General features: G+C 48.0%; 1 protein-coding gene across 1 annotated transcript in view; it reads left to right on the top strand.

Annotated features, from left to right (window-relative positions):
* The window catches only part of chlsn (cholesin), a 437,761-nt gene that overhangs the window by 25,096 nt on the left and 397,151 nt on the right, over positions 1–15,514 (top strand). The window lies entirely within an intron of this gene.

The raw sequence follows: 15,514 nt of genomic DNA, 5'->3' as shown, positions 1-15,514 counted from the left end.
AGATATGCAATGATCGTTGACATTACAGCTGGTAGGTTTGACCTTCTGACTGGCAAATGTTTATGGAACTCAGTGCAAGAATAAATAGAAATAGGAAATGTATTGTAATGGTGATATACATGTCTCCGCAAAAAATAAAGCACGGGAAGTCGAGAGTCTCTTACTGTACAATTAATTACAGTTATCTATTAACACACAACATTTCTGATCTATATTTGGAAAATATTGTGAGTATACAGGCAATTGAATGGTTTTAAAGTGACAGAGTTTTGATTGATTCTGGCCTCTTGAGCATCCCCGATTTTCATCGCTCCACCATTGGCGGCCGTGCCTTCAGCTGCCTGGGCCCCAAGCTCTGGAATTCTCTCCCTAAACCTCTCCGCCTCTCTACCTCTCTCTCCTCCTTTAAGACCCTTCGTAAAACCTACCCTTTTGCGTCACCTGTCCTAATATCTCCTTATGTGGCTTAGTGTCAAATTTTCCCTGAGAACGCTCCTGTTGAAGTTCCTTGGGACCTTTTACTACGTTAAATTCAAGTTGTTGAGGTATTTTGTTTATTGTATTTCTAACAAAAGTGCTTTTCTTCAATAACCTGAAGTAAAAATAATAAATTAAATCCCGATCCTGCAGCCAGGAAGAAGGAAATGATGCAGCAAAAAAGGAAAGTGGGGCTTCTCCGAATGGCTCAGTTGGGTAAATGCAGTGTGTGGTGAACAAAGACATGGGGTCGATTTTCCTGGAGCCGTCAGGCGGGGTTTCAGGCGTGTGGGGGGGGAAATCGCAAAAATAGGGGGTCGCAACCACCCCCCACCCCCCCCCGCCTGATTCGATTCCCCGCCCTGTCCGACTTTCACCCCGGCGTTTCAATCTGACCCGAATCGGTCCCGCCCGCAGCTGGCGGGACTGGTCGTCGGGAGCCTAATCACCAATAATTGGCATCTTTAATGCCATTTTAAGGGGCCCTTGCTATTTTCAGCCTTTTCCCACGCTAAAGACGCCTGGTGGGAACCCCGCTGATGAAACCTGGCGTGAACAATGTCGGCTTGCTTACTTTCAGCTGCAGGTCAATCAGGAAAGAAGAGATTTAATCAGACAGCATTTGTAGGTTGCAGGACCTTGTTGTTTCAGGCTTGGGGCAACTTGTTCAAGGCTTAGGCACAGCTGTGGAAGGTTGGAGCCTCACACACTTCTCCAGTGTGACCTCCTGCGAAACCCCTCTCACCACCCTCACTCAGCGCTTCCTCAACTGAGGCACCTACCAGAAGCATGGGAGGCCTTTTTTTCCTTCCCTTCTTGGCATTAGAGGACCTCCAGCCCCATTCGCGAAATGACACACGCCACAACTGCAGAAGTTGCCATCTGAAATTTTATTTACAGTAACCAACTGATGGCATTTTTAAAATAAACAACATTTCACCCAAGTGACTACCCTTGTGATTAGTGGTGCTTTATTTTTCTCTTACGCGTGCTCCTACGTAGTGATTCCCCTGTGGCTTCAGCAGATGTGGAGGCCCCTTGCTCACTTTCCTGCTGCTCCTGCCTCGACACCTTTGGCGGGCGTCCTCTGGGGTGGCGAGCCTTTGGGGGCTCGCCAGCAGTCTGCTGTTTCTGCGGCTGTGCAGGGGTTGAGACCTCTATCTCCGTTGGGTGTGGACCCCGGCGGGGCTCTGACCGAGGGCTCTGCAGTGGCATGGAAGTGTGAGCGCTTGGAGAGAAGCCCCCACTTCCTTGCGGTCTGCCACCAACCTCCCTCTCATAGGTCAGGTTCCCCTCAGTGCCTGCAAGTGGCTTGAGAGCAGCTTACTGCACATCAGGGGGGCCATGGGGACCCGTTTCTACAATGGCAGTCCTACTCAGAGGGCCTGCCATGAAGGTCTGGTTTCTCTGCTTAATAGCTGACCATCGCTCCTCCAGAGATGTCAGTCTATTCTGAACACTCACCATGTTTTCAACACTCTGGCGACTTAGCTCCTCCATGGCCGTAACCATCCTCTCCTCTACTGTAGCCATCCTTTCCGCGGAGGTTGCCATCCTTTCCGTGGTGATGCGTTCATGCGCCAATGACTCCACAAAGGCTCTGCTCATGTTCGCTATGGACGCCTCCATTCGCTCCACACTCGCAGCGACCCTGGAGACAAAACCTGCCAGAGACTCCTGCATCTGTGCATGGAGATCCATCACCTCTTCTCTTGCGGATGGACCCAGAGGCAGGGGGTCGACATGCAGCTGAGCTGAGCTGGCAGAGTCCTGCGCCCTCCGACGAGGACTCTCCACTGCTGTCCCTGTCTCCACCATCTGCTGATGCTCACTTGTGAGCTGTGATACACCAGGTGACAACACTACTCTATCTCGCAAAGGTCCCACCGAGGTGTGAGTGTCTGCGCTGGTGCTGGGTGCGCTGAATTCTGCTGATGCTGCGCCCTCAGAGGTGGGAGCTTCCTCTGAGGAGGCTGGCTGCTCAGCCTCTTCCTCCTCCGCAGTGGGGACGGGGGCTTCGGATGGTCCTGTGGGGGAGTAAAGGAAAGAGTTAGAGATGTGATGCCAAGGTTACATGCACATTGGATTTTGCAGATGTTCAATAAGTCCAAATGATGTAGCTTCAGAATCATAACAGCGACTCATGCTATATCAATGAGAGAGATGGAAAACTATTCTGTCACCAGCTTGCGGGCCTACCCGTCTCTCCTTCCCCAGCTTCTGCAGCCACATCAGCCCCGACGATTTCCAGGACTCCTTCCTCCCAGGGGGTCAGGTGGGCTATTGAGGGTGGGCCTCCTCCAGTCCTGGCTCGCTCGCTGTTGTTGTGAGCAATGAGGGAGACAAGTGGAGTTTGAGTGAGAATGAAGGAGTGAGTGTAGAGATTGCATAGCATAGATACTTAGAGGGAGACAAAGATGGTGTGAGGCTGCAAGACCAAGGGCCCTCCCTGTGTGTTGTCAGTTGTGCTCAAAGCATCAGAGTGAGAGGGAGTGTGAGGGCTGCATGGTGGAATAGTTATGTGAACGTGAGCATAGAGAGAGAGGGAACGGGTAAGGGTGCATGGATGTGACTGTGAAGTGGGATGTGGAGGAAGAGAGTGCTAAAGCTGAGTGCTGGTGGGGAAAGGCAATGGGGATCAGTTTGAGGGTGGTGGAAACTTCATACTTACTTTTCCTGTACGGTGAAGGTCATGGAATCACTGCCGACACTGTATCCATGTTCTTCTGGTGACTCCCAGCGAGTTGACATCTGCTGACACCTGCATCCATGCAGCCTTGGTCTCAGTGGGAGGCCTCTTCCTCCCTGACCTAGGGAAGAGGACCTCCCTGTGGGCCCTCACCCCATCCAATAATGCCTGCAGTGAAGCCTCGTCGAATTTGGAGGAAGCTCGGGGTCTGGCACTGGCCACAGCTGCTGCAGGCTCCTCTGCCATCCTGTGTGGTTCGTATGGAAGCCTGCAGAGGTTGCAATGCTTGCTGTAGACTTTAAAAGCACCACGAATGATGACATCATACTGTGGGGCTTTCTGACTGGAAATAGTCAATTAGCAAAGGTTCCCACACGCTGGAAATGAATTGGCCAATTGAGGGAAAATTGCATCAATCTGGTAGACCCATTTAGATTCTTGTGGGAACCCCGACAATTCCCCGCACCTGCGGGAAAATCGACCCCATCGAGTTTAGGTTTGATCCCTAGTCGGCGCTGCATTAGTTGATCTCCGTCAGATTAGCCAGGTGAGCACTACAGTCGCTCTCAGTGCCCTGAGGAGAGGGCATCAGCCAGGCTCCAGATCATGACCCAGTGTTGGCCCCTATGGGAACGTGTGGATGCCAAGTGAGGGTAGGATTGAGTTCAGCTGTGATGCCGCTGCAGCTGAATAACCAGCCAACACTCGCTGTCTAGGCTAGTTGGGCAAAGCATTTGGAGCGCTGCCCTGATCTGTGGCTTTGTATCCGTCAAACCTGTTGTTTCCAGGAGGGGAAGTGAGGAAAAATTTTTGAAGATCATCAACTGGCGAATGCACCAACTGATCTTTACATACTTTCCCCCCCTTTCCTCTCCTGAAGCCACGCAGTTACAATGGATACAGTTCCACAGTCTCCGACACAACCGAGAGCGTGGAGAGAGCACGTCTTTGCTACATAACAGATAACCAGGACATAGTAGCCAAATTATTAGTAATAATACTAGACAGTGCTTTATCTTGTCAAGATGTCGCAACATGCTTCACACGCAAGCTCTGAAGCACAACAAATGTTATGTGTGTAAATGTGACAGCTATGCTGAATCAGCGATATCTCACAAACAGCAATAAGATTAGAATGCCCTGCTCTTTGGATAGTAGAGTGGGACCTTGCTAAGCTCGCCTGCACCACCGTGTCAGCTGTGGCTCAGTGGGTAACACACTCGCCTCTGAGTCAGTAGGTTGTGGGTTCACAGTCCCCACTCCAGGGACTTGAGCACAAAAATCTAGGCTGACACTCCCAGTGCAGTGCTGAGGGAGGAACTGCCGTCTTTCAGATGAGATGCTAAACCGAGGCCCCGTCTGCTCTCTCGGGTGGACGTAAAAGGTCCCATGGCGCTATTTCGAAGAAGAGCAGGGGTGTGGTGTCCTGGGGCCAATATTTATTCCTCAATCAACATAACAAAAACAGATGATCTGGTCATTATCACATTGCTGTTTGTGGGAGCTTGCTGTGTGCAATTTGGCTGCCGCGTTTCCTACATTACAACAGTAACTACACTCCAAAAAGTACTTCATTGGCTGTAAAGCGCTTTGAGACATCCGGTGGTCGTGAAAGGCGCTATATAAATGTAAGTCTTTCTTTTTAAAGCAAGCGGAGGGGGGCCCGAGTTTAACATCTCGTCTACAGGATGCACATAGCGCACAAGAGCGGGGGTAGGGTGGAATTCGGATAACGAGCAGGGATAGGGAGAAGATTCGTGGAGGTGATCAAAGGGGTAGATTTTGAGGAGCCCCTTAATGGTGCTGAGTGATGGGGTTCAGGAAGGTAGTTCCAGAAAGTGGGGCTTTGCCACTGATAGTAGAGCAGAGTGGGGGCGTGACGGATCTATCTCTGTTTAAATCGTACGATACCCGTTTAAATATTTATGGATGCGATCTTCTAGACGTTGGCATTGTAGCCGGTGTAATCTGGTTACGGTGATTGCAGGCTGCGCAAAATTCTCTCGGCTGTCTGTCGGTGTTGAGGGAATCGCACGTCTTGTCTAATCTGGTAATGTCACTTCAGAGGAGGCTGTGCCCTGGAGACAGCTGTGGGAGGTTGGGATAATGTGATGGCATTACCATGATTACCACATGCATTTTACTCCCCTGCCTTGAGGCACAGTACAAGTGAACTGCTCTATCGGACTCTCGATGATTCATGCATCATAGCAACAACAAAAAAATGGGAAGGTGAGGATTTTTCTTATTGAACAATCAACCACAGAAATATATTTTACAGTTACCATTTTATTAAAATTCACTGTTGATTATAATTGGAGAATATTCAGTGTGCACACACACGAGGGTAAATGATGCACTAGGTTTTATAGCAAGTCTCTTTTGATTAAGGTATTTCCTCATGATATCACATATTGCCTCGAGAGATTTAAATTTGTAATGGTTGCCTTCTCTAGCCACGTTTCACCACTTACTTTACAAAACTGTTCTGTTAAATGCAAAACAAGGCAGATCTCGGATCCATCATGCCTCCCTCTACTCCATCACTGGTGTACCCTGATTGGCTGAGAATAGCACAATGGACTGCCACTGACTAACTCCCTGTGAGAGAGGGGGAGAGGGTTGAAGGTGGCTATCCATTTTATTAAAATTTCATCCCCTTGATGTGGGCGTCGCTGGCAAGGCCGGCATTTATTGCCCATTCCCTAGTTGCCCTTAGAAGGTGGTGGTGGACCTTTTTGAGCCGCTGGCAGACGTTTGATTCAATTTAGTGGCTCGCTTCGGAAGGCAGCTGAGAGTCAGCCGCATTGGTGTGGGACTGATTCGTCACCAATAGGCCAGGCCGGGTAAGGATGGCAGGTTTCCTTCTCTAAAGGACATTAGTTCGGTTTTTAACGACAATCCAATCGCTTCGTGGTCACTTTTACTGACATTTAAGTTTTTTTAAATTCCAGAATTTTATTAAAAACTGAATTCAAATTCTCAAACTCCCATTCGGAGGATTATTAGCCCAGGTCTCTGGATTACTCGCCCCAGTAACAAGAGCGCTGCACTACTTTATCCTTAAATTCCTGGTTTGTTCATCAGGAAAGCCAGTTTCTGTAACTCTGAGCACCTCTAGGTATCCGACTAGACAACAATGAAGGCGGTTGCTCCGTATCGCTGTTCCTTCAGTAACGCTCTGCTTCCTCAGACTGAATGAGATGGGGGGCTCGTGAAAGTATGTAATGACCACCCAAAGTCCTGTACTAGCTTTTCCACGCAGACACACACGCTCCAAGTTATGTGAATTAAAGTTTCAAGAGGTTTGTTATTTTCAGATTCGAAGTTGTGTTGAGAAATCAAGCGTGCTTTTATCGAGCGAAGTCTGATGTGTTTGCTCTTCTGTTTCATTTGACTTTGTAGCCTGCAATATATGAGCTGTCAACGTTATTTGTCTTCAGTGGGAGAGGACAGGGCATCTTGTACTATTTCCCGTGAGCTTAACGACAGCATAATAGGTTTATTGTTCACCCCAGGTACCCTATGTTATTAACCTCTTTGCGCAGAAGTGAGGGCTTGGGTACAGGACAGCTTTTTCTCTCTGGACATTAGGAAGTATCTGGAAAATAGCAGAATTGTAACACGAGAGGCACTACAACAACAACAACTTTCATTTATACAGCGCCTTTAACGTAGTAAAGCATCCCAGTGCGTTTCACAGGAGCGTTATCAGACTAAACTTAACACCAAGCACGCATAAAATATTAGGGCAGGTGACTAAAAGCTTGGTCAAAGAGGTAGGTTATAAGGAGCATCTTTAAAGGAGGAAAGAGAGGTAGCGAGGCGGAGCGGTTTAGGCAGGGAATTCCAGGGCTTACGGCCCAGGCAGCTGAATGTACGGCCACCAGTGGTGGAGCGAAGGAAAGCGGGGATGCGCACGAGGCCAGAATTGGAGCAGCGCCGAGATCTGTTGTGCGGACTTGTAAGAGCAGTGGGCGTAAGCCGAGACGTCGGATGGAGGAAGTTGCAGGAAAGAGCGAGGCTGTGGAGAGATTTGCAGGACCCGGACGAGGCTTTTGAAGTCGAGGCATTGGGAGACATGGAGGGTTGGCAAGGACAAGGGGTGACGGGTAAACAGGAATTAGTGCAGCTATCATGCAGGCAGAACCTAGTCCGCTCGAACCTTGGTGTGGGACATGAGCCCCACAACCTTCTGACTCGGGTGAGGTGCTGCTGAGCCAAGCTGCACTTTATTAAAAGTTGGTTATGCAAAAGTGGTTGAGGAGGGGCTGGATCCTGAGATCGTGTGTATCCACAGTATTATTTTGACTGATCTTGTGACATGCTTGGCAGTTATCGGTCAGTGGCTCTGCAGTCTTGGAAAGTACAGGCCAAGAAATGTGGTTTGTCTCTTACTAAATCTCATTTGGGACCCTGCTGATGCCTTCCAACGAATTTAACATGAATTCGCCAGATCGCTGTGCTTGGCAGCTTGAACTTGTGACCGCAACGGTAAGAGGTACTTGCTGCTGTGGTCATCCTTCCTCCCCACCGTGCATTCGTGCTTGCTTTCTCAAGCAAAGTGTTTGCTCCCGTTTTGTTGATCTGTTGCTGGTGTGTGTGTGTGTGGACGACGACAAGTGTAATTAAATTTCATCTCGAAATAAATCCGACAAATTACATAGCAGCCACCTTTAAAATGAAAATTGCGAAAAGTAAACAAAGCGCGTGTTTAAAAGATAGCCAATCATGCTGTAAAACAAGTTTAAATAAGCAATTAAAAGCGGACCCGAGTGTAATTGTTTTGGCTGCCTGGCAGCAGCTGAATTTAAACGCCTACTGGCTGACCCTTGTCCAGGTTCAGCTACAATAACCGAGACATGAATGACTCGGAATCTGCATATTGTGGCACAAATCCATTCTGTGGCATCCTGTGCTGCGGGTTTGCTGTACACACTCTGGTACAATTCCAGAAATTCACCTCACTTTCTGAGGGTTGAAAGAAGGAGGTGTTACGGTTTTGGGGACTCCTCGAGATACTTATTCTTGGTAATAACAACAGAAAACGCTAGAAAAACTGAGCAGGCCAGGCAGCATCCGTGGAGAGGGAAATAGAGTCAACGTTTCAGGTCAAAACCCTTCGTCAGGACTGAGAGCAGAACTTCTTCAAGGTGGGCATTCCTAGAAGAGGGGTGGCAGTGAACCAAACACAAATACGATAGCAAAATACTGCGGATGCTGGAAATCTGAAATAACAACAGCAAACGCTGGAAAAACTCAGCAGGCCCGGCAACATCCGTGGAGAGAGAAACAGCGTCAACGTTTCAGGTCGAAGACCCTTCGTCAGGACTTCCAGCATCCACAGTATTTTGCTATCCTATTTGTGTTTGGTTCACTGCCACCCCTCTTTAGGAATGCCCACCTTGAAGAAGTTCTGCTCTCAGTCCTGACGAAGGGTTTCGACCTGAAACGTTAACTCTGTTTCTCTCTCCACAGATGTTGCCTGGCCTGCTGAGTTTTTTCCAGCGTTTTCTGTTGTTATTTCGGATTTCCGGCATCCGCAGTATTTTGCTATCGTACTTATTCTTGGAGCGGGACATCAGCTCCTGAGGACAAGCCTGCTCTTTGTTGAATCGAAGCGTAACGTACTCTGGGCGTTCCCTTGCTCATGGTGAACAACAAACCCATATGCTGCTGATAAACCCACTATATAAATAGTACAAGACACCTTGTACTCTCTACTCTCTCTGACTGATGGCCAGATAACAAAATGATGCAGTGGCAGAAGAAAAAAAATCCTGTGAGGAACTATTAAAACGTGGAATCGCTTGTGATTTGAAACCTGACCAGTCTCTCATCCGTCACAGCAGGGTTATGTACAAGTCATTGTAATGGAATGGCGCCCCGGGAATACAAACTCTACTGCTTCTGGCTGGGTCCCCACTCTCTTCTGGTTCCAAGTTATCCCCAGAGGGTGGAAAGAAATTATTCAAATTGGGGTTGGAGAGAATTACCGTAGCGGCCTAAGCTGTTCAGAACGTAGACAAGTATGGGCCAAGAATGGTCACTTTGCCCATCAGTCGGCAATTTTTGTGTAACGCCTTTTTGTGATCTCTTTATATTGTCAGCCACCTATTTGAAGATCTGATGCTGTTTGAAAGTAGGGCTGTCGGAAGTATGATTCTGATGTTGCCTCTCTTAATATGCAAAATCAGGTTTTCAGACTGGAGATTAGTGGGTCATCTTGTAAGTTGGTCACCTTGTCTGCGAGTGTGCTGTATTTGCTCTTTCCTGACCCATCACCTCTTTCCACTCCGCCCCCACCCAAACATGTTTTTGAGCATCAAACAGAAACATTCTTCTTTTATTCCGCCTCGCGGCTCATGTTGGGGCCACAGGTCACCCTTTTTCTGTGTCAGCCGTGGCTTGGTGGGTAGCACCCTCGCCTCTGAGTCAGAAGGTTGTGGGTTCAAGTCCCACTTCAGAGACTTGAGCACATAAATCTAGGCTGACACTCCCAGTGCAGCGCTGAGGGAGTGCTGCACTGTCGGAGGTGCCGTCTTTCAGATGAGATGTTAAAACTGAGGCCCCGTCTGCTCTTTCAGGTGGATGTAAAAGATCCCAGGGCACTATTTCGAAGAAGAGCAGGGGTGTTCTCCCCGGTGTCCTGGGGCCGATATTTATCCCTCAATCAATATCACTAAAACAGATTATCTGGTCATTATCACATTGCTGTTTGTGGGACCGTGCTGTGCACAAATTGGCTGCCACGTTTCCTATATTACAACAGTGACTACACTTCAAAAGTACTTTGTTGGCTGTAAAGCGCTTTGGGACGTCCTGAGATCGTGAAAGGCGCTATAGAAATACAAGTCTTTCTTTATTTTCCTTTCACCCAAAGAGCCGTTCATGTGCGAGTCAAGATGGGTTGTTTGACTGTGTGGGATCAAGCCCATTCTTCTCACCTGGTGTCCACACATGAACACTTTCCAGCAGGGGTGACAGGATGGCAATTGGGAAGTGGGTATCCGGGCTGATTTTTTCGCTCCTTTGTCCATGGGTGCTGAGGCCAAATGTCCCCGTGCTGCCACCCCGGCTAAGGTTGGATTGATTCAGCACTGACCAGCAATTGGGCTTGGGGCTTTCTGTTTTCTTGTGGTGTTGAGGTGTTTAAGATGATTAAAGGAGCTGATAGGGTAGATAGAGAGAAACTATTCCCTCTGGTGGGGGAGAGTCCAGAACAAGGGGGCATAACCTTAAAATTAGAGCCCGGCCGTTCAGGGGTGAAGTCAGGAAGCACTTCTTTGCACAAAGGGCAGTGGAAATTTGGAACTCCCCCCCCCCCCCCCCCCCCCCCCCCCCCCAAAAAAAAACTATTGAGGCTGGGGGTCAATTGGAAAGTTTCAAAACTGAGATTGATAGATTTTTGTTAATAATCAACTTTATTGTCATTGTTAGTGCACAAGTGCAGTACAACGAAATGTAGGCTTGCGGCTCCCGAGAGTGTACATTTAGATTAAGACATTTAAACATTCAACATACATTTGGCTTGTAATATATTAACATAAACATAACCATAATAAAGTGCATTGGCAGATGTGCAGGCTTTAGAGTTTATTTGTGGAGTTCAGTAGGATGACAGCCCTGGGAAAGAAGCTGTTCCTAAATCTGGTCGTTCGGGTGCGAATGCATCTGTAGCGTCTCCCAGATGGCAGGAGGGTGAACAGACTGTGGCTGGGGTGGGTAGGGTCTTTGATGATGGTCCGTGACCTCCGTAAACGGCGTTTCTGGTAGATGTTCTCTATGGTCGGTAGCCGGGTGCCGGTAATGCGTTGGGCAGTTTTGACTACCCGCTGCAGGGCTTTCCGGTCATAGTAGCTACAGCTGCCATACCATACTGTGATACAGTTCGTCAGGATGCTCCTCTATTGTGCAGCGGTAAAAGTTAGAGAGGATCAGGGGTGACAGGTTACATCCCTTGGGTATTAAAGTTTACAGAACCAACGTAGGTAGATGGAGTTAAGATACAGACCAGCCATGATCTAATTGAATCACAGAACAGGCTCGAGGGGCTGAATGGCCTACTCCTGTTGCTATGTTCCTACTAACCCAAGTCATTGTGGAACCAATTTTCAAAATTTGCTAGAAGCATTGTGACGTAAGAAAACTACTAGGCACTTGGTCTGAGTATTAAACAAGGCTTTAATCAACTGTTTTTCAACATGGAGAGCTAGTTGTGTCCTTCACTAGTTCCTGTTAAAGAATGTCCTGAGCAAGCTGGGCCCGTGCCCGAGTATTTCTACTCTCCCTGGACAGCGCCACCAGCAGGCCGCCCAGTATTACTTCGTAAGTTGTTTCCACATGAATGACAAGGTTCATGTCACATTGCCTGCCCAAACACGGGTTTAGATGCTGGATGGTGTACCTCACAGTAGTGGTCTGCACTATTTTTCGGAAGATGTATCCTGCCTAAAAACCATTTGCATTTCATCGAATCATTAGAATAGTACAGCATAGAAGGAGGCCGTTCGGCCCATTGAGTCCGCGCCAGCTCTTTTTTGAAGAGCAATCCAGTTAGTCCCAATCCTCACTGCTCTTTCCCCACATCCCTGCAACTTTTTCTCCTTCAGGTATTTATCCCATTCCCTTTTGAAGGCTACTATTGAATCTGTATCCACCACCCGATCAGGCAGCGCATTCCAAATCCTGACCACTCGTTGAGTAAAGAGTTTTTTTTTCCTCCTATCACCTCTGGTTCTTTTGCCAATCGCCTTAAAAATTTACTCCTACCCGAAAGAGTGTTTGGACGGGTGGGGGGGGAAGGGAAGATTATATTTAGCAACAGCTGGACCACTGCAGATTTCATCGAATATTTGAACGTTTCAGTGCAGGAACAGGCCGTTCTCGGCCTATCACGTCTGTGCCACTATTTTCCTCCGCGAGACACCTAGACTAATTCCACTCTCGTGCTCGCTCCCTGTACTCTCGTATTTTTTTTTTTTCAAGCAACGAACTTAATCCCCTTCTGAAAGAACTGGCAGGCACTGCTTCAGCAGTAAGTTATGCTGGTTAGAATGCGGAATTCTAGCCATCATCTTCTCTGCGGTTGTTGCCTTCTCCTTGCTTTCTCTAGATCAGTGGAAACGATCCATCACTGACCCAAGTCTTGTCCCAAAAAAGCACTCAGTAAAAACAAAGGAAAAGGCCAAATGGATGTTGGGCAGTGTGAGGATTGCTGAATGTTCAAAAAACTCCTCCGACAATGGCATGTATAGAAGCATGCTAATAACATAAGCTCCAATGCACATTTTTTGGCATGCAGGATTAATATTTTCTTTGAGATAAAGTGACTGATCTGCTGCTGACCTTTTCAAAGTTCACCCAGGTTTTAGTGCAATTTGCAATTTGCGCTCTGTTTGTCTTTTGCCATGAAGCGGGGTCAAGCCAGCAGCGACTGTTTGTACAAGTAGGAATTAAGCTAATCTCTGGGGTCTTAAGATCGGGCCTTCTAGTGAGCACAACAGCACACGCAGCAGCCACATGATTCTCATGGTATGAGAACACAAAGCATCTTGAAGTGCCCTACTCTGTCGGATGAAGCAACGGCTTGAAGGAGATCTGCAGATTGGGTTAGCGTTGACATGAAAATGATCTAATGGTCTGTACAACGCCTACTGCCTCTGTTTGAGCAAAAGGAGGATGTCTCTCCACTGGTCAAATCTTCGCCGTTGAAAGCCCGATTAACCCTCGGCCTCCAAATCCAGCAGAAGAAGCCGGAAACTAAAAAAAGGGACGAACCAATGGGATGAACCGGATGGAGAATAAGGATCGAATTAAAGAAAGTGGTCTCTGGAGATGAGAGAATTTGTAGGTTTGGTTCCTGGAGAAATCGAGAGTAAGAGCGAAGAAGGGCTTTTAAAAATAAATCAATAAATAAACCTTCTTCAGAATTAATCTCAGCTAAAAAGAGAGATCTTGGAGTCTTAGTTGACTCAACGCTCAACATGTCCAACCAGTGTCAATGCAAGTAACAAAGCCAAGCAAATGTTGATCCACATCGCCAAAGCAGCATGGGTTTTGTGGAGCCAAATGTAAACGTGTCAGTAATTTTTGTGGGTTTTACAGGCTACCAATCTTAGTGAGTCCAGGCAACAACTACTGCTTGCATCCTGGGGGTCACCATTGACCAGAAACTTAACTGGACCAGCCACATAAATACTGTGGCAACAAGAGCAGGTCAGAGGCTAGGTATCCTGCGGCGAGTGTCTCGCCTCCTGACTCCCCAAAGCCTTTCCACCATCTACAAGGCACAAATAAGGAGTGTGATGGAATACTCTCCACTTGCCTGGATGAGTGCAGCTCCAACAACACTCGAAGCTCGACACCATCCAGGACAAAGCAGCCCGCTTCACTGGCACCCCATCCAACACCTCAAACATTCACTCCCTCCACCACCGGCGTACTGTGGCTGCAGCGTGTACCATCTACATGATGCACTGCAGCAACTGGCCAAGGCTTCTTCGGCAGCACCTCCCAAACCCGCGACCTCTACCACCTAGAAGGACAAGGGCCGCAGGCGCATGGGAACACCACCACCTCCAAGTTCCCCTCCAAGTCACACACCATCCTGACTTGGAAGTATATCGCTGATTCTTCATCGTCGCTGGGTCAAAATCCAGGAACTCCCTCCCTAACAGCACTGTGGGAGTACCTTCACCACATGGACTGCAGCGGTTCAAGAAGGCAGCTCGCCACCACCTTCTCAAGGGCAATTAGGGATGGGCAATAAATGCTGGTCTTGCCAGTGATGCTCACATCCCACAAACAACGAATAAAAAAAAACGACATTTATATCGCGCCTTTAATGTAATAAAACGCCCCAAGGCGTTTCACAGGAGTGTTGTCAGACAGAATTTGACACCGAGCCACATAAGGAGATAGTAGGGCAGGCGACAAGAGGTAGGTTTAAAGTAGCGTCTTAAAGGAGGAGAGAGGTTTAAGGAGGGAATTCCATAGCACAGGACCTAGACAGCTGAAAGCACGGCCGCCATGGAGCGGTGAAGGGAATCGGACGCACAGGAAGCCAGACTTGGAGGAACGCCGAGATCTCGGAGGGTTGTTGGGCTGGAGGAGGTTACAGAGATGGGGGGGGGTGCGAGGCAACTTTATTCTTGGCTTGCGGCTGGGGTGTGCAAGACCCGGGCTTCATTACGGGGCTCGCTAACACAATATACAATTCACACCTTGTGAATGTTGGTTTGCTCTAGGAAATCGTCACACCTTCGCCGGTGCATTTCAAGCGGAACAGTTCCACCAACCCTGGAGTCGCATGTTTAATAAATTGTCGTGACAAAATGTTGAAAAAGTTTTGCGCGTTAATGGACACAGTAAAAAGAACCACATGGCGTGACAGTAAAGAGAGGGCACACCAAATGTTCTCGAGTCCATGATCTTATTCTTTGTAGGGGATATAGTGCACGAGTGAACCAAGAGGGAAACTGGAGTTAAAAAATGATTTTTAAAAAAAAATTATTTTGCTCCAGCGTAATTCGGTTTGCCCACTCCTAATGGAACATAAGTAAGTGGGCCATTCAGTTCCTCAAGCCTGTTCTCACGGCTGATCTGTACCTCCACTCCATTTACCCGCCTTTGCCCCATCTCCATTGATACCTTTATCTAACAGTCTGATGGTTTGTTCTGTTTGAATTTAGTGGGCCACGGGAAAAGACTTGGACAAATCCTGATTCAGAAGCTGAAGAATGAGAGGCGATCTAATTGAAATATATAAAATTATTAAGGGGCTTGACAGGGTAGATGCAGGGAGGATGTTTTCCCTGGCTGGGGAGTCTAGAACCAGGGGTCACAGTCTCAGAATAAGGGGCCAGCCATTTAGGACTGAGATGAGGAGAAATTTCTTCACTCAGAGGGTGGTGAATCTTTGGAATTACGTTCTTCTGAAATTAAATTTACAGTAATCTTTAAACTAGTTTGTTTTATAAATCAGATTATATCCACTTTTAATATGTATATACACACACTCACATATGTAACGGTGTCAGCTGTGGCTCAGTGGGCCGCACTCTCTCTCGCCTCTGAGTCAGAAGGTTGTGGGTTCAAGTCTCATTCCAGAGACTTGAACACAGACACTTCAGAGCTTACATTGAGCTTCATTGGAACAGTGCAAGAGGCCGAGGATGGAGAGATCAGAGTGGGAGTGGAGCGGAGAATTAAAGTGACAGGCGACCGGAAGCTCGGGGTCACCCTCACGGACTGCCTCCTTAGTTAGCTTAGCGCAGAAGAGAAGTGAGCTCGGCCCCAATTTTAACCCAACGCACCCGGCGGGAATGGGGCGAGTTCGGGTTGGAG

The sequence above is a fragment of the Somniosus microcephalus genome, chromosome 11, assembly GCF_052327205.1.
Source record: "Somniosus microcephalus isolate GS21.2 chromosome 11, FLI_Smic_1.0, whole genome shotgun sequence".
Classification (NCBI taxonomy): domain Eukaryota; kingdom Metazoa; phylum Chordata; class Chondrichthyes; order Squaliformes; family Somniosidae; genus Somniosus; species Somniosus microcephalus.
The sequence above is the reverse complement of the archived record's forward strand: the minus strand, read 5'-3'. Positions and strand labels throughout refer to the sequence as shown.